The 18,192-nt window shown below is 46.9% G+C and overlaps 7 non-coding genes across 7 annotated transcripts; all 7 read right to left on the bottom strand.

The window, feature by feature from the left end:
- Positions 1-2,619: 2,619 nt before the first annotated feature.
- On the bottom strand, positions 2,620-2,782 carry LOC134988444 (U1 spliceosomal RNA). Its single transcript, XR_010193918.1, has one exon. It is a non-coding gene; the product is annotated as a U1 spliceosomal RNA (small nuclear RNA).
- A 152-nt stretch (positions 2,783-2,934) lies between these two features.
- On the bottom strand, positions 2,935-3,098 carry LOC134988416 (U1 spliceosomal RNA). The gene has a single exon (XR_010193889.1). It is a non-coding gene; the product is annotated as a U1 spliceosomal RNA (small nuclear RNA).
- A 671-nt stretch (positions 3,099-3,769) lies between these two features.
- On the bottom strand, positions 3,770-3,932 carry LOC134988432 (U1 spliceosomal RNA). The gene has a single exon (XR_010193906.1). It is a non-coding gene; the product is annotated as a U1 spliceosomal RNA (small nuclear RNA).
- A 152-nt stretch (positions 3,933-4,084) lies between these two features.
- On the bottom strand, positions 4,085-4,248 carry LOC134988429 (U1 spliceosomal RNA). Its single transcript, XR_010193903.1, has one exon. It is a non-coding gene; the product is annotated as a U1 spliceosomal RNA (small nuclear RNA).
- Positions 4,249-4,918: 670 nt separating this feature from the next.
- On the bottom strand, positions 4,919-5,081 carry LOC134988431 (U1 spliceosomal RNA). The gene has a single exon (XR_010193905.1). It is a non-coding gene; the product is annotated as a U1 spliceosomal RNA (small nuclear RNA).
- Positions 5,082-5,233: 152 nt separating this feature from the next.
- Positions 5,234-5,397, bottom strand: LOC134988422 (U1 spliceosomal RNA). The gene has a single exon (XR_010193896.1). It is a non-coding gene; the product is annotated as a U1 spliceosomal RNA (small nuclear RNA).
- Positions 5,398-6,068: 671 nt separating this feature from the next.
- On the bottom strand, positions 6,069-6,231 carry LOC134988447 (U1 spliceosomal RNA). The gene has a single exon (XR_010193920.1). It is a non-coding gene; the product is annotated as a U1 spliceosomal RNA (small nuclear RNA).
- Positions 6,232-18,192: the final 11,961 nt, after the last annotated feature.

The raw sequence follows: 18,192 nt of genomic DNA, 5'->3' as shown, positions 1-18,192 counted from the left end.
GAGAGTTTTTGTAAGATGTTTCTTCCATCAACCAACAAAGAAACACATTGGTACTTTCCCATGATGAGTGAGTGCTTCAGGATCTCTTGCACTTACATGTGCAGCAGAGTACTCCAATGGAAGCATGCTGGGCCCATAACCCAGAGGTAGGCAGATTGAAACTATCCTTTGTTATATGCATTTTTTTTGTTAATTAAAGTAATCCAAAACTGGGATGGATATTTTTGCTCTTTTATTTTTACTTAAAGTACAATAACTTTTACCATTTTAATTTGTTTTAATAGTATATTGACAGTATTGTTTTCTTTCAAAAATCCACTTAATTTTCTTTACCCTATTATTAAAATGGTAATTGACAAAAACAAACTACATTGTCACCAGAAGAGCAATACAAAATGTACAAGTGATATATTAAAATCATCTTTCCAGGTTGAATTTCAATGATGCATTGGGGCAACGATTTTGTGAGAAACATCTTCACCCTTAAAAAAAGATTTTCTTAATTCCTTACCTGTGTGCTAATTAGATATCACCTTGTTTTCACATTAAACAGACTTCCACATGAGAAAGCAGCAAGGATGCAGTGGCGTTAATGTTTCCTGGTGTCAACCTGTATTATTTCAGTAGACATTGAAATGAGGATGCATCTTGCTGCCTTTCCAATGAAGCAAGTTTAATTTAGTAATAGGTGAAAAACCATCCTTACAAAGGTGTTAATCAGAGACTTGGCTTTGTGGACACTTTTCAGAGAACAAATTTGTTAGCATAAAAATAAAGCCAGAAAATGAAGAGCTGTTTATTCACTCAATTGGATTTTTCTGCCAGCATATTTTTTTTCTCTGCAACCTACTGCTAAATTGTGCTTCCTAGCTGTTTTTATAAAATCACTGAATCAAATCTAACTCTGATTACATCAGGGAAGGCCAGGTACCCACACCATAACAGGGGGTTTGAAATTTTGACTTGTCTACTTAAATATCACCAAAATCTGATCACAAGGTCAATTACATCCCTGGATGGGATTGAACCACCAACCTTTTGGTTAATAGCCGAACACACTAACCGATTGCGCCACAGAGACACTTTGCAAAAAGTACATACTGACAAAGGCTAATAAGCATTCATCTAGAACGTTTCCTAGAAAAACTTTAAAAAGTCAATAATCTGGAGAGTTTTTGTAAGATGTTTCTTCCATCAACCAACGAAGAAACACATTGGTACTTTCCCACGATGAGTGAGTGCTTCAGGATCTCTTGCACTTACATGTGCAGCAGAGTACTGCAATGGAAGCATGCTGGGCCGATAACCCAGAGGTAGGCAGATTGAAACTATCCTCTGCTATATGCATTTTTTTTTAATTAAAGTAATCCAATATTGGGATTGATATTTTGGCTCTTTTATTTTTACTTAAAGTACAATAACTTTTACCATTTTAATTTGTTTAATAGTATATTGACAGTATTGTTTTCTTTCAAAAATCCACTTAATTTTCTTTACCCTATTATTAAAATGGTAATTGACAAAAACAAACTACATTGTCACCAGAAGAGCAATACAAAATGTACAAGTGATATATTAAAATCATCTTTCCAGCTTGAATTTCAATGATGCATTGGGGCAACGATTTTGTGAGAAACATCTTCACCCTTAAATAAAGATTTTCTTAATTCCTTACCTGTGTGCTAATTAGATATCACCTTGTTTTCACATTAAACAGACTTCCACATGAGAAAGCAGCAAGGATGCAGTGGCGTTAATGTTTCCTGGTGTCAACCTGTATTATTTCAGTAGATATTGAAATGACGATGCATCTTGCTGCCTTTCCAATGAAGCAAGTTTAATTTAGTAATAGGTGAAAAACCATCCCTACAAAGGTGTTAATCAGATACTTGGCTTTGTGGACACTTTTCAGAGAAAAAATTTGTTAGCACAAAAATAAAGCAAGAAAATGAAGAGCTGTTTAATCACTCAATTGGATTTTTTTGCCAGCATATTTCTTTTTCTCTGCAACCCACTGCTAAATTGTGCTTCCTAGCTGTTTTTTTTATAAAATCACTTAATCAAATCTAACTCTGATTACATCAGAGAAGGCCAGGTACCCTACACCACAAGAGGGGGTTTGAAATTTTGACTTGTCTACTTAAAGATCACCAAAATCTGATAACAAGGTAAATTACGTCCCTGGGTGGGATTGAACCACCAACCTTTTGGATAATAACCGAACACGCTAACTGATTGCGCCACAGAGACACTTTGCAAACGTACATTCTGACAAACGCTAATAAGCATTCATCTAGAACGTTTCCTAGAAAAACTTTAAAAAGTCAATAATCTGGAGAGTTTTTGTAAGATGTTTCTTCCATCAATCAACGAAGAACATTCAAGCTGATTTCTTGCAGCAGCTGGGCACTGTAACAGCTCCAGAGCTGCTCTGTATGGGAACTAAAAGGGTGTGGGCCCTGCAGCACTACCTGTAGTTCGCATTGTGCGTTGGAAGGCACAAAGTAAGCAGACGGGAGAAGTCAGGATAGTGCGCAAGGGCATAGAAGGGAGCGGCTCAAGAAAAGAGAAGTGGAAACAGACAGCAAACTAGGCTGGAGAGAGACCTGAGACAAAGAGATCTGAATTATACGAGAGCCGACCAGGGGAAACACAAATTATGCAGTCGAGTTTCCCACATTTGGGGAAATAGCTGGAGCAGCACACACAGAGTGCAATGGGTGAGCCTTGCCCTGGGAGAAGCACCTTCATGATCATAGTATCTCACCTGGCAGGTAAGTAGGAGTTGGGCAAGAGCTGAGGAGGGTCGCTGCTCGGGCACCCCCCTGTCAAGTGAAGGAGATCCAACTGAGGCAGCACAAGAGAACTCTCGAAAGAAGAACAAGGCTAGAGGAAGATCTGAGACACAGAAATCTGGCTTTTACCAGAGCTGACCAGAGGAAAGCACAAACACAGTCCCCCACTACCACAAATTATGCAGTCGAGTTTCCCACATTTGGGGAAATCACAGGGGTCAGCATACCCAGAATGCAATGAATGAACCTCACCCTGGGAGAACAATCTTCATGACCATGGTATCTCCTATGCAAAATAAGTATGATTTGGGATAGGGCTGGGGAGGGCCGCTGCTCAGGCACATCTCTGTCAAGTAAAGGAGATTCAACTGAGGCAGCACAAGGGAACTCTCATCTGGGGACAACAACTGCAGGGAGAACACATATTTTCAGATGAACATGGGAGGGCAGAAGGCTGCCTAATACTGAAGCACCCCCAAACAACAAACCAAATGCAACAACTAGTACAAGCATTCCTGGGGGAAGGCCTGCAGCAGATGGATTTGCATATGGTGATGTCATCCAAGCAGTGGGTCAAAGTTGGCTTCAACCCTCGTCTGCATATGAAAAGAGAAAAGGGGCGTGCAGGGCATGGCGGCCTTTTGCGGCGCTTGGATGACCCCTAGTTCGCATTAAACACCTCCACCCTACTTCGGTGTGGGGCTCATGTTGGCTATGCCCCAGCCCCTGAAGCATTCAAGCTGATTACTTGCAGCAGCTGGGCACTGTAATAGCTCCAGAGCTGCTCTGTAAGGCAAGTAAAAGGGTGTGGGCCCTGCAGCACTACCTGTAGTTCGCATTGTGCGTTGGAAGGCACAAAGTAAGCAGATGGGAGAAGTCAAGATAGTGCGCAAGGGCATAGAAGGGAGCGGCTCAAGAAAAGAGAAGTTGAAACAGACAGCAAACTAGGCTGGAGAGAGACCTGAGACAAAGAGATCTGAATTATACGAGAGCTGACCAGGGGAAACACAAATTATGCAGTCAAGTTTCCCACATTTGGGGAAATCGCAGGAGCAGCACACCCAGAGTGCAATGGGTGAGCCTTGCCCTGGGAGAAGCACCTTCATGATCATAATATCTCACCTGGCAGGTAAGTAGGAGTTGGGCTTGAGCTGGGGAGGGTCGATGCTCGGGCACCCCCCTGTCAATTGAAGGAGATCCAACTGAGGCAGCACAAGGGAACTCTCGAAAGAAGAACAAGGCTAGAGGAAGATCTGAGACAAATAAATCTGACTTTTACCAGAGCTGACCAGAGGAAAGCACAAACACAGTCCCCCACTACCACAAATAATGCAGTCAAGTTTCCCACATTTGGGGAAATCATAGGAGTCAGCATACCCAGAATGCAATGAATGAACCTCACCCTGGGAGAACAATCTTCATGACCATGGTATCTCCTATGCAAAATAAGTATGATTTGGGATAGAGCTGGGGAGGGCCGCTGCTCAGGCACATCTCTGTCAAGTAAAGGAGATTCAACTGAGGCAGCACAAGGGAACTCTCATCTGGGGACAACAACTGCTGGGAGAACACATATTTTCAGATGAACATGGGAGGGCAGAAGGCTGCCTAATACTGAAGCACCCCCAAACAACAAACCAAATGCAACAACTAGTACAAGCATTCCTGGGGGAAGGCCTACAGCAGATGGATTTGCATATGGTGATGTCATCCAAGCAGTGGGTCAAAGTTGGCTTCAACCCTCGTCTACATATGAAAAGAAAAAAGGGATGTGCAGGGCATGGCGTCCTTTTGTGGCACTTGGATGACCCCTAATTCACATTAAACATCTCCACCCTCCTTCGGTGTGGGTCTCATGTTGGCTATGCCCCAGCCCCTGAAGCATTCAAGATGATTTCTTGCAGCAGCTGGGCACTGTAACAGCTCCAGAGCTGTTCTGAAAAGCATGTAAAAGGGTGTGGGCCCTGCAGCACTACCTGTAGTATGCATTGTGCGTTGGAAGGCACAAGTAAGCAGACGGGAGAGGTCAGTATAGTGTGCAAGGGCATAGAAGGGAGCGGCTCAAGAAAAGAGAAGTGGAAACAGACAGCAAACTAGGCTGGAGAAAGACCTGAGACAAAGAGATCTGAATTATACGAGAGCCGACCAGAGGAAACACAAATTATGCAGTCAAGTTTCCCACATTTGGGGAAATCGCAGGAGCAGCACACCCAGAGTGCAATGGGTGAGCCTTGCCCTGGGAGAAGCACCTTCCTGATCATAGTATCTCACCTGGCAGGTAAGTAGGAGTTGGGCTAGAGCTGGGGAGGGTCGCTGCTCGGGCACCCCCCTGTCAAGTGAAGGAGATCCAACTGAGGCAGCACAAGGGAACTCTCGAAAGAAGAACAAGGCTAGAGGAAGATCTGAGACATAGAAATCTGATTTTTACCAGAGCTGAGCAGAGGAAAGCACAAACACAGTCCCCCACTACCACAAATAATGCAGTCGAGTTTCCCACATTTGGGGAAATCACAGGGGTCAGCATACCCAGAATGCAATGAATGAACCTCAACCTGGGAGAACAATCTTCATGACCATGGTATCTCCTATGCAAAATAAGTATGATTTGGGATAGGGCTGGGGAGGGCCGCTGCTCAGGCACATCTCTGTCAAGTAAAGGAGATTCAACTGAGGCAGCACAAGGGAACTCTCATCTGGGGACAACAACTGCAGGGAGAACACATATTTTCAGATGAACATGGGAGGGCAGAAGGCTGCCTAATACTGAAGCACCCCCAAACAACAAACCAAATGCAACAACTAGTGCAAGCATTCCTGGGGGAAGGCCTGCAGCAGATTGATTTGCATATGGTAATGCCATCCAAGCAGTGGGTCAAAGTTGGCTTCAACCCTCGTCTGCATATGAAAAGAGAAAAGGGGCATGCAGGGCATGGCGGCCTTTTGCGGCGCTTGGGTGACCCTTAGTTCGCATTAAACACCCCCACCGTCCTTCGGTGTGGGGCTCATGTTGGCAATGCCCCAGCCCCTGAAGCATTCAAGCTGATTTCTTGCAGCAGCTGGGCACTGTAACAGCTCCAGAGCTGCTCTGTGAGGCAAGTAAAAGGGTGTGGGCCCTGCAGCACTACCTGTAGTTTGCATTGTGTGTTGGAAGGCACAAAGTAAGCAGACGGGAGAAGTCAGGATAGTGCGCAAGGGCATAGAAGGGAGCGGCTCAAGAAAAGAGAAGTGGAAACAGACAGCAAACTAGGCTGGAGAGAGACCTGAGACAAAGAGATCTGAATTATACGAGAGCCGACCAGGGGAAACACAAATTATGCAGTCAAGTTTCCCACATTTGGGGAAATCACAGGGGCAGCACACCCAGAGTGCAATGGGTGAGCCTTGCCCTGGGAGAAGCACCAACATGATCATAGTATCTCACCTGGCAGGTACCAACGGCGAAACTCCGTACAACAAACCTCTGCAGGATTTCTACCCTGTCTGAGAGCGCGCAACTGACTTTCAGCGGACGCCTCTCTATCAGGGTCATCATACAAGAGCCCTAAAGACTCAAGAAAAGCGTCAATTGACAACAATGCCGGATCCTCTGCTCTTAAACCAAATGCCCAGGTCTGAGGATCCCCCTGGAGCAAAGAAATAATAAACCCGACCCGCTGAGATTCAGTACCCGAGGAAGTCGGTCTTAAACGAAAATAAAGTTTACAGGATTCTTTAAAATTAAAAAACTCTTTTCTATCACCAGAAAAACGGTCAGGCAAATGCATTTTTGGTTCAGGGACTACCCTTGGGGAAGCTCGCAAAAGATCTTCCTGCGACTTCACCCGAAGAGAAAGATCCTGAACCAACTGAGTAAGTTCTTGAATCTGGCTGACTAAGAGCTGACCAGGATTTGGCCCTAAACCTGTTGGATTCATGAGGCCGATAAACTCTCACAAAACTGAATGAGAAAAAATTAAACCCCGCTTAATTTTAAGTTTTGGTATGGCCGGTAATAATGTTATGATTCCAGCACTCTGGTCAGAGAAGATCTTATGGCAAGGACTGGAGCACTGGAACGGAATGCTGGGGAAGGGAGCAGGACAGGAAAATAGCCCCTGGCGCCCTAACTCTGTTGTCTCACCCATGTTGTCAGAAATCCCCTGCGAGACTATGGTTTCTTGAGCCCTTGGCAGCCGCGTTTGAAGGGCGGATTATGTCTGCCCAACTTCGATGCCCCCCGGTCTTAATGAGAGACAAAGGGAAACCTGAGACAGGGTGATAACAAGAGGCCCTCTAACTAAACAACCAGGCCAGGGGCTAAGCAAACTCAAAACTATAATATGTGCGGAGAAACCGCCAGGAAAAAGGACAACCAAAATATCCACTTGTCCAATTCTCCTACCCGGCACCGCCAAGTACCAGAGAGGACTTGTGGAAGCGGAACCCTCCGCAAATGCTCCAAACACAAAATATAAAAGGTAAAGCGGCTGAGCCGCAACACACGGCAGAGCCGCAACTCACGAACACCACTGGATATAAAACGGTGATCAGTCAGGACTCCAGGGAACCAAACGAACTCTTGGGATGAGATGACAACTCCCGAATACCGGACTTCTGCGGACTGGAATGACCGGATACAGCAGGACTGGAAACAGACTCTCAGCAAACAAAGGCAGCATGCAGGAAGCTATTACCGGCGTCTGTGAGAAGCCCTGGGAGTGTATTTAACAAGGAGTCCTCCAATCAGCTGCTAAAGGCTGATTAGAATAAATGCCGTGCAGCTGCCTTGCTGCACGGCCAGAGAGCAGGTGAATATCTTAATTTCCTAAAGCCTAGCAACGGGGAACGCGGTCCGCCAGTGGCGTCCCCGTTGCTAGGGTCCGTGCGGCTCAGCGCGCCCGGCGTCTAGCGTTGCTAGGGAGCCGGCGGCTGTACGTGCACGGCGTCTCTAGTTGCTAGGCGCCGGGCCGCGCAGACCATCAAGCGGACCCCGGCGCCTAACAGTATGACTCCCAAAAACAACAACCGCGTCATTGGGACCAACTGCGATTTTGGCAAGTTTAGGAGCCAACCATGTTGTTGAAGAACTGTCAGGGAGAGTGCAATGTTTTGCACCAACTGGTCCCTGGATCTCGCCTTTATCAGGAGATCATCCAAGTACGGGATAATTGTGACTCCTTGCTTGCGAAGGAGAACCATAATTTCCGCCATCACCCTGGTGAAAATCCTCGGAGCCGTGGACAGACCAAACGGCAATGTCTGAAATTGGTAATGACAATCCTGAATTGCAAACCTTAGGTAGCTTGAGGCAGTGGCTAAATGGGAACATGTAAGTAGGCATCCTTTATGTCTACCAAAACCATGAAATCTCCGTCCTCCGGACTGGAGATCACTGCCCTGAGAAATTCCATCTTGAAATTGAATTTCTTTAGGAAGAAATTGATGGATTTCAGATTTAAGATTGGTCTGACTGAGCCGTCCGGCTTCGGGACCACGAAGAGGCTTGAATAAAAACCTTCTCCCTGCTGACTAAGGCCAATTTGAACAATCGGTGAGGGGGAACGTCTTGAAACCCCAGTTTGTACCCTTGGGACACTATTTGTAAAACCCACGAGTCCAGGTCCGAATGAATCCAGAACTGACTGAAGAGTTTTAGACGTGCCCCCACTGGTGTGGGCTCCTGCAAGAAAGCCCCAGTGTCATGCAGTGGATTTGGCAGAAGCAGAGGACAATCTCTGGTCCTGCGATCTTGAAGAGGCTACAGACCTCTTCCTTTTCCTTCCTCTACCTGCAAAGAAAGGGGAATCTAAACTTCTTGCATATCTATTGGGCCAAAATGACTGCGGTAGAAAATGATGCGTCTTCATCCGTTGACAGGGAACATAGGGCAAGAAGGTTGACTTACCATTGAAATGAGGATGCATCTTGCTGCCTTTCCAATGAAGCAAGTTTAATTTAGTAATAGGTGAAAAACCATCCTTACAAAGGTGTTAATCAGAGACTTGGCTTTGTGGACACTTTTCAGAGAACAAATTTGTTAGCATAAAAATAAAGCCAGAAAATGAAGAGCTGTTTAATCACTCAATTGGATTTTTCTGCCAGCATATTTTTTTTCTCTGCAACCCACTGCTAAATTGTGCTTCCTAGCTGTTTTTATAAAATCACTGAATCAAATCTAACTCTGATTACATCAGAGAAGGCCAGGTACCCTACACCATAACAGGGGGTTTGAAATTTTGACTTGTCTACTTATTATAGTTTTGAGTTTGCTTAGCCCCTGGCCTGGTTGTTTAGTTAGAGGGCCTCTTGTTATCACCCTGTCTCAGGTTTCCCTTTGTCTCTCATTAAGACCGGGGGGGCATCGAAGTTGGGCAGACATAATCCGCCCTTCAAACGCGGCTGCCAAGGGCTCAAGAAACCATAGTCTTGCAGGGGATTTCTGACAACACGGGTGAGACAACAGAGTTAGGGCGCCAGGGGCTATTTTCCTGTCCTGCTCCCTTCCCCAGCATTCCGTTCCAGTGCTCCAGTCCTTGCCATAAGATCTTCTCTGACCAGAGTGCTGGAATCATAACATTATTACCGGCCATACCAAAACTTAAAATTAAACGGGGTTTAATTTTTTCTCATTCAGTTTTGTGAGAGTTTATCGGCCTCATGAATCCAACAGGTTTAGGGCCAAATCCTGGTCAGCTCTTAGTCAGCCAGATTCAAGAACTTACTCAGATGGTTCAGGATCTTTCTCTTCGGGTGAAGTCGCAGGAAGATCTTTTGCGAGCTTCCCCAAGGGTAGTCCCTGAACCAAAGATGCATTTGCCTGACCGTTTTTCTGGTGATAGAAAAGAGTTTTTTAATTTTAAAGAATCCTGTAAACTTTATTTTCGTTTAAGACCGACTTCCTCGGGTACTGAATCTCAGCGGGTCGGGTTTATTATTTCTTTGCTCCAGGGGGATCCTCAGACCTGGGCATTTGGTTTAAGAGCAGAGGATCCGGCATTGTTGTCAATTGACGCTTTTTTTGAGTCTTTAGGGCTCTTGTATGATGACCCTGATAGAGAGGCGTCCGCTGAAAGTCAGTTGCGCCCTCTCAGACAGGGTAGAAATCCTGCAGAGGTTTATTGTACGGAGTTTCGCCGTTGGTCGAACGACTGTGGCTGGAATGACCCAGCCCTGCGCAGTCAGTTTCGCCTCGGCTTATCAGAGTCTATAAAAGACAGTCTCCTTCAGTACCCTGCTCCTGAGACTCTCGATAAACTCATGGAGCTTTCTATTAAGATTGATCGTCGTCTCAGAGAGCGGAGGGCTGAAAAAGGAGCACCTGTAAGGACAAGTCCGTGTGTATATTCCATTCCTGAAGACGTAGAGGAGACCATGCAGATGGGTCTCTCCCGGCTGTCTCCTGAAGAAAGAGCCAGAAGGCAAAATTCTGGTCTTTGTCTGTACTGTGGGGGTAAGGGACATTTTGCTCGTAATTGTCCGAACAAGTCGGGAAACGCTTTGACCAGGTGAATTGTGAGGGGGTTCACCTAGGTCTGCAGCTTATCTCCTCGAATAACTCCCTTTTAGTCCCAGTTAAAGTTTCCTTTGGCAGCCTCAGTTCTTTGGTGTCGGCTTTTGTTGACAGTGGAGCTGCAGGAAACTTTATGGATTTAACTTGGGCTAAGGCCTTAGGCATTCCTCAGTTACCTTTGGGTAGGTGTGTCACCATGCATGGCTTAGATGGGAGTCCGCTGTCTAATGGGATTATTTCTCTCCGTACACCCCCTGTACTACTTACAGTAGGAGCTCTACATTCCGAGAAAATCGAGTTCTTTCTTACACATTGCCCAGCAGTTCCAGTTGTTCTGGGTCACCCTTGGCTGGCCTTTCATAATCCCACCATTGATTGGCGGTCGGGGAAGATTTCACATTGGGGTACTTTTTGTGATAAGGAATGTATCATGTTTCCAGTCAGAGTAGCAGCTATCATTCCAGAACTCATTCCGGTGGAATACCAGGAGTTTGCTGATGTTTTCTCCAAAGGCAATGCGGACATTCTGCCTCCCCATCGGCCTTATGATTGTGCTATTGAGTTAATTCCTGGTGCCGCATTGCCAAAGGGAAGATTATATGCATTATCCGGGCCAGAAACTGCGGCTATGAATGATTATGTAAAGGAGAGCCTTGAGAAAGGATTTATTAGACCATCAAAATCTCCTTTAAGTGCAGGCTTCTTCTTTGTGGAGAAAAAGGATGGCTCGCTTAGACCTTGCATTGATTTTAGAGCCCTGAATAAGATCTCAGTTAAAAACACCTATCCTTTGCCGTTGATTTCTGTACTCTTTGATCAGTTACGTTCTGCTGTGATTTTTTCTAAAATTGACCTTAGAGGAGCGTACAACCTCATCCGAATTAAATCTGGAGATGAGTGGAAAACGGCCTTCAGTTCTCAGTCGGGTCACTACGAATACCTGGTGATGCCGTTCGGCCTGTCCAATGCTCCGGCAGTTTTTCAAGACCTCATTAACGATGTGCTCCGTGACTTCCTAGGGAAATTCGTGGTCGTTTACTTAGACGACATCCTGATTTTTTCTAAATCAATGGAACAACATGTTACCCAGGTGCGTCTGGTTCTTCAAAAGTTATGTGAGAATCATTTATATGCCAAGCTGGAGAAGTGTGAGTTTCATGTCACGGAAGTATCTTTTTTAGGGTACATAATTTTCCATGGAACCAAAGAAACTCCAGGCCATCCTTAGTTGGGCGCAACCCACCAATTTAAAAGCAATTAAGCGTTTTTTAGGGTTTGCGAATTATTATAGGAGGTTCATTCATTCTTTTTCTGACCTGGTTGCTCCCATTGTAGCTCTGACAAAGAAAGGAGCGGATCCTACCAACTGGTCGCGTGAAGCTGAGTTGTCCTTCCGGGCCTTGAAACAAGCCTTTGTCTCGGCTCCAGTCCTCTGACATCCTAATCCGGAATTGCCCTTTGTGGTGGAGGTTGATGCCTCGGAGGTTGGAGTGGGGGCTATCCTTTCTCAAAAGGATCCGGAGTCTCTGGAGTTACATCCTTGTGCCTTTATGTCCAGGAAATTCTCCTCCGCTGAATCCAACTATGACGTTGGTAATCGGGAGTTACTGGCGGTAAAATGGGCTTTCGAGGAGTGGAGGCATTGGCTGGAGGGAGCAAAACATACTATTTCGGTATTGACTGACCATAAGAACCTGCAATAGATTGAATCGGCTAAGCGGCTTAATGCCCGGCAGGCACGTTGGGCATTATTTTTTACGCGTTTCAAATTTATAATCACTTTCAGGCCTGGTTCCAAGAATACTAAGGCTGATGCCCTGTCACATAGCTTTCTTCCGGTTCACAATAACAATCCTGTTACCCCCATACTTCCATCTTCGGTCATCTGGGCGGGCCTCACACAAGATTTATTTACCCAGTTAAAACAGCTTCAACACCAAGCTCCTAGAATTACTCCTGCTGGTCGTCTTTACGTCCCTGAGTTTTTGAGAGTTACTGTTTTAACGGAATTCCATGATAACAAAGTTTCAGGGCATCCAGGAGTCTCTAAGACATTGGAGTTAGTCTCTCGCTCAGTATGGTGGCCTGGTCTTTCTAAAGACGTCAAGGAATTTGTTTATTCAAGTCAGGTTTGTGCACAGCATAAGGTTCCCCGTTCCTTGCCCATCGGGCAACTTATGCCCGTAAATGTTCCTCTCCGGCCGTGGTCTCATATTTCCATGGATTTTGTGGTTGACCTTCCCCTTTCAGCCGGATTCCGAGTCATATGGGTGGTAGTGGACCGTTTTAGTAAAATGGCTCATTTTATTGCTCTTCCCCGATTGCCTTCTGCCCAAGGGTTGGCAGTTTTGTTTCTCCGCCATGTATTCAGGCTTCATGGGTTGCCTACTGATATTGTTTCTGATCGGGGTCCACAATTCATCGCACAATTCTGGAAATGTTTTTGTGCCTCATTGAAGATGAAATTGTCGTTAACATCCGGTTACCACCCACAATCCAACGGGCAAACCGAACGAGTTAACCAATCATTGAAACAATATTTGCGCTTGTATTCAGCCAAACTCCAGAATGATTGGTCCGAGTTTCTTCCGTTGGCTGAATTTGCTTACAATAATTCTTGTCATTCCTCCACTAAAGAGTCTCCATTCTTTTCAGTTTTTGGTTTTCACCCCAGAGCTAATTCTTTTTTTCATCATTCCTCAGTCTCCTCGCTTACCTTAACCTCCCATCTCAGAGCCATTTGGAAAAAGGTGCACCTTGCTCTCAGAAAAGCGGCCTTTCGAGAGAAGAAATTTTCTGACAGGCTCCGACGTCCTTGCACTTTTAAGGTGGGAGATAGGGTGTGGTTGTCGACTCGCAACATCAGGCTTCGACAATCCTCAGCTAGACTGGGACCCAAATTTATTGGGCCATTTCTTATTATTAAAAGAGTCAACCCAGTTGCCTTTCGGTTACGTTTACCAAGATCTCTCAGGATTGGAAATACGTTTCATTGTTCCCTGTTGAAACAATACGTTTCTTCCAGTAGATTTCCTCGGAAGATCTCTCAGGGTAGATCTCCAGTGGATGTACAGGGACAACAGGAGTTCTTGGTAGAGAAGGTTCTCGATTCCAAATTGTCCCGGGATCGGCTGTATTTTCTGGTTCACTGGAAAGGCTATGGTCCGGAGGAAAGGTCTTGGGTCCTGGATAAGGATCTTCATGCCCCGAGGCTCAAGAGGGCATTTTTCCGGGAATTTCCTCAGAAACCTGGCTTTAGGGGTTCCTTGACCCCTCCTCAAGGGGGGGGTACTGTTAGGCGCCGGGGTCCGCTTGATGGTCTGCGCGGCCCGGCGCCTTGCAACTAGAGATGCCATGCACGTACAGCCGCCGGCTCCCTAGCAATGCTAGACGCCGGGCGCGCTGAGCCGCACGGACCCTAGCAACGGGGACGCCACTGGTGGACCGCGTTCCCCGTTGCTAGGCTTTAGGAAATTAAGATATTCACCTGCTCTCTGGCCGTGCAGCAAGGCAGCTGCACGGCATTTATTCTAATCAGCCTTTAGCAGCTGATTGGAGGACTCCTTGTTAAATACACTCCCAGGGCTTCTCACAGATGCCGGTAATAGCTTCCTGCATGCTGCCTTTGTTTGCTGAGAGTCTGTTTCCAGTCCTGCTGTATCCGGTCATTCCAGTCCGCAGAAGTCCGGTATTCGGGAGTTGTCATCTCATCCCAAGAGGTCGTTTGGTTCCCTGGAGTCCTGACTGATCACCGTTTTATATCCAGTGGTGTTCGTGAGTTGCGGCTCTGCCGTGTGTTGCGGCTCAGCCGCTTTACCTTTTATATTTTGTGTTTGGAGCATTTGCGGAGGGTTCCGCTTCCACAAGTCCTCTCTGGTACTCGGCGGTGCCGGGTAGGAGAATTGGACAAGTGGATATTTTGGTTGTCCTTTTTCCTGGCGGTTTCTCAGCACATATTATAGTTTTGAGTTTGCTTAGCCCCTGGCCTGGTTGTTTAGTTAGAGGGCCTCTTGTTATCACCCTGTCTCGGGTTTCCCTTTGTCTCTCATTAAGACCGGGGGGCATCGAAGTTGGGCAGACATAATCCGCCCTTCAAACGCGGTTGCCAAGGGCTCAAGAAACCATAGTCTCGCAGGGGATTTCTGACAACACGGGTGAGACAACAGAGTTAGGGCGCCAAGGGCTATTTTCCTGTCCTGCTCCCTTCCCCAGCATTCCGTTCCAGTGCTCCGGTCCTTGCCATAAGATCTTCTCTGACCAGAGTGCTGGAATCATAACACATACTGGACACAGAAGAGGTTTTCTTCCACTGGAAAGGCTATGGAGATCCAGAGTCTGGTCAAACAAATTCTGAAACCAGCAAGAGTGTTAATCCATCAATGCATTCAGTTGCTGGGGAAGATGGTTGTGGCCTACGAGACCATTCAGTTTGGCAGGTTCCATGCCAGAGTGTTCCAGTGGGACCTGTTGGACAATTGGTCCGGATCCCACCTACACATGCACCGGAGGATAATCCTGTCTTCCAAGACCAGAATCTCACTCCATTGGTGGCTGCACAGTTCTCACCTCCTAGAGGGGCGATGGTTCGGGATCCAGGACTGGATCCTAGGGACCACAGATGCAACCCTCCGAGGCTGGGGAGCAGTCACACAGGGGGAAAACGTCCAAGGAAGATGGTCAAGTCAGGAAAGTTGTCTCCACATAAATGTTCTGGAGTTAAGGGCCATTTAATAACTGCAGACACAGTACACACTGGGACGGGTGCCCAGCATCCTCAACAGACTAAGAGAAAAGGATTTACCGGTAGGTATTAAAATCCTAGTTTCTCTAACGTCCTAGAGGATGCTGGGGACTCCGTAAGGACCATGGGGATAGACGGGCTCCACAGAGTTCATGATCTTCACTGAGGTAGCGCACAGCACTGCAGCTGTGCGCCATTGCTCCCATACACCTCACATACTCCGGTCACTGTAAGGGTGCAGGGCGCAGGGGGGGGGCCCTGGGCAGCAATATAAACCTCTTTTTGGCAAAAATATAACATATATACAGCTGGGCACTGTATATATGTATGAGCCCCCACCAATTTTACAGTTTAAGCGGGACAGAAGCCCGCCGCCGAGGGGGCGGGGCTTCTCCCTCAGCACTCACCAGCGCCATTTTTTCTCCACAGCACCGCTGAGAGGAAGCTCCCCGGACTCTCCCCTGCTTATACCACGGTAGAGAAGAGGGTTGAAAAGAGAGGGGGGGCACATAATTCGGCGCAAATTACATACAGCAGCGCTACTGGACAAACATTAAGTTACTGTGTTATTCCTGGGTTATATAGCGCTGGGGAGTGTGCTGGCATACTCTCTCTCTGTCTCTCCAAAGGGCCTTGTGGGGAAAATGTCTTCAGAAAAAGTATTCCCTGTGTGTGTGGTGTGTCGGTACTCGTGTGTCGACATGTCTGAGGAAGAAGGCTATATTAGAGAGGAGCGGGAGCAAATGAATGTGGTGTCTCCGCTGACACCTGATTGGATGGATATGTGGAATGTTTTAAATGCTAGTGTAAACTCATTGTACAAAAGATTAGACAAGGCTGAAGCTTTGGGACAGTCAGGGACTCAACCCATGCCTGATCCTATGTTGCAGGGACTGTCAGGGTCTCATAAGCGCCCACTATCCCAGATTGTTGACACAGATACCGACACGGATTCTGACTCCAGTGTCGATTACGATGATGCAAAGTTACAGCCAAAATTGGCAAAATCCATTCGATATATGATTATGGCAATAAAAGATGTTTTGCACATCACAGAGGAACCCCCTGTCCCTGACAAGAGGGTACATATGTACAAGGGAAAGAAGCCTGAGGTAACCTTTGAGGGGGTCACACGAGCTGAACGAGTTATGTGAAAAAGCTTGGGAATCTCCAGATAAAAGACTGCAGATTTCCAAAAGGATTCTTATGGCGTATCCTTTTCCATCAACGGATAGGTTACGATGGAAATCCTCCCGTAGGATGGACAAAGCATTAACACGCACAGCTACAGTTGGAAAATCAAATTTTTTACCTTATGTTCCCTCACAGCATAAGAAAGCTCCGCATTATCAAATGCAGTCCTTTCGGTCACAAAGAAACAAGAAAGTGCGAGGTGCGTCCTTTCTTGCCAGAGGTAGGGGCAGAGGAATAAAGCTGCACAACACAGCTAGTTCCCAGGAACAGAAGTCCTCCCCGGCCTCTACAAAATCTACCTCATGACGCTGGGGCTCCACTGGCAGAGTCCGGCCCATGTGATGTCATGCAGCTGCTCTGGCCACGCCTCCTGTTTCTCCGTTGCCGACCCCATTTTGAAACCGTGCCCCCGCACCGCTCCATCTCCGACTTGGAAATGGAGTGTTGTTGACCCCCCTCCCCCCCCCCCTTCACCGATTCACAGGCAGAGGTGATCGCATTATCTGCGGGGTGCCGCAGAAAATGCAGGCGGATGCGTATGCTCTTAGCAGTTTTTGCAGTTGGATTGCGATCCAACCTGAATTAGGCCCCATTACCTATCACAATGCACTGCGGGTAGTACAAAATGGGGTTAATATAGGAGAAAAAACCCCAGAGCTGTGCTCCTTAACTGTCCCTGGTGGCTAGTGGAGCGGCTGCCCAGTAATCAGTGTCCACGCCAGTGCGCACACGGCCCGCCCCCATCAGCGGCCTCGTGATCCCGGAGGGCGGTGTGTGTGTGACTGACCTTAGGAAGAAACCGGAGCCTCCGCTGCAGTGACCCAGCAACCGGGGCACGGGAGTATACTGCGCCACTGGGAGTGATGGAGCTGCAGTAAAGAGGTCTATTAGACCTAGCCTGCTGCAGCCCTTGTAGATTCTTATAAAAAAAGTTCTTCTTTTCTTGCCAAAATTAATAGCTAAGAATAGGCTGCCTGAGGCAGCCCCCTGTTAAGTGGCCTGCTACTGAAGGCACCAACTACAAACTGAGCTCCCTGTTCATGGAAGCGAGGTTATAGAGGAGGGGGCGCTGAGCATCTTGGGAACAGTCAAAAGCTTTGAGCCTGTTGGTGCCTCAGATCAAGATCCTACTCTGGTGTACATATACAATGTGAATCCTTGTGGAGTCCAGTGTACCCCACAGAAGAAATGAATGCGTCACACCCATTGGCAGCAACATTAGAATAGCTGCTGATGGGCACAATTGAGAAAGGAAGGGGGGAAAACATTTGAATCCAGCACATATATGTAATTTGAATATGTAATTTGTACCTTCCTACTTTAAAATGTAATGGATGAACCTCACCCTGTGAGAACTATCTTCATGATCAAGAGATCTCATATGCAAGATAAGTATGTGTTGGGATAGGGCTGTGGAGGGCGGCTGCTCGGGCACACCCCTGTCAAGTTAAGGAGATTCAACTGAGGAAGCACAAGGGAACTCTCATCTGGGAACAACAACTGCAGGGAGAACACATTTTCAGACGAATGTGGGAGGGCAGAAGGCTGCCTAATACTGAAGCACCCCCAAACAACAAACCAAATGCAACAACTACTGCAAGCATTCCTGGGGGAAGGCCTGCAGCAGATGGATTTGCATATAGTGATGTCATCCAAGCAGTGGGCATAGTTGGCTGCAACCCTCGTCTGCATATGAAAAGAGAAAAGGGTCACGCAGGGCATGGCGGCCTTTGTGGGGTTGCGCTTGGATGACCCCTAAATCGCTTTATACACCCCCACCCCCCATCAGTGTGGGCTCATGTTGGCCATGCCCCAGCCCCTGAAGCATTCAAGCTGATTTCTTGCAGCAGCTGGACCCAGAAACAGCTCCAGAGTTGCTCTACAAGACAAGTAAAAGGGTGTGAGCCCTGCAGCACCACCTGTAGTTTGCATACACACATATATAGGACAGCATCTCTTATATGCCCCAGGGT

This window comes from Pseudophryne corroboree, unplaced genomic scaffold, assembly GCF_028390025.1.
Source record: "Pseudophryne corroboree isolate aPseCor3 unplaced genomic scaffold, aPseCor3.hap2 scaffold_1062, whole genome shotgun sequence".
NCBI classification, from domain to species: domain Eukaryota; kingdom Metazoa; phylum Chordata; class Amphibia; order Anura; family Myobatrachidae; genus Pseudophryne; species Pseudophryne corroboree.
The sequence above is the reverse complement of the archived record's forward strand: the minus strand, read 5'-3'. Positions and strand labels throughout refer to the sequence as shown.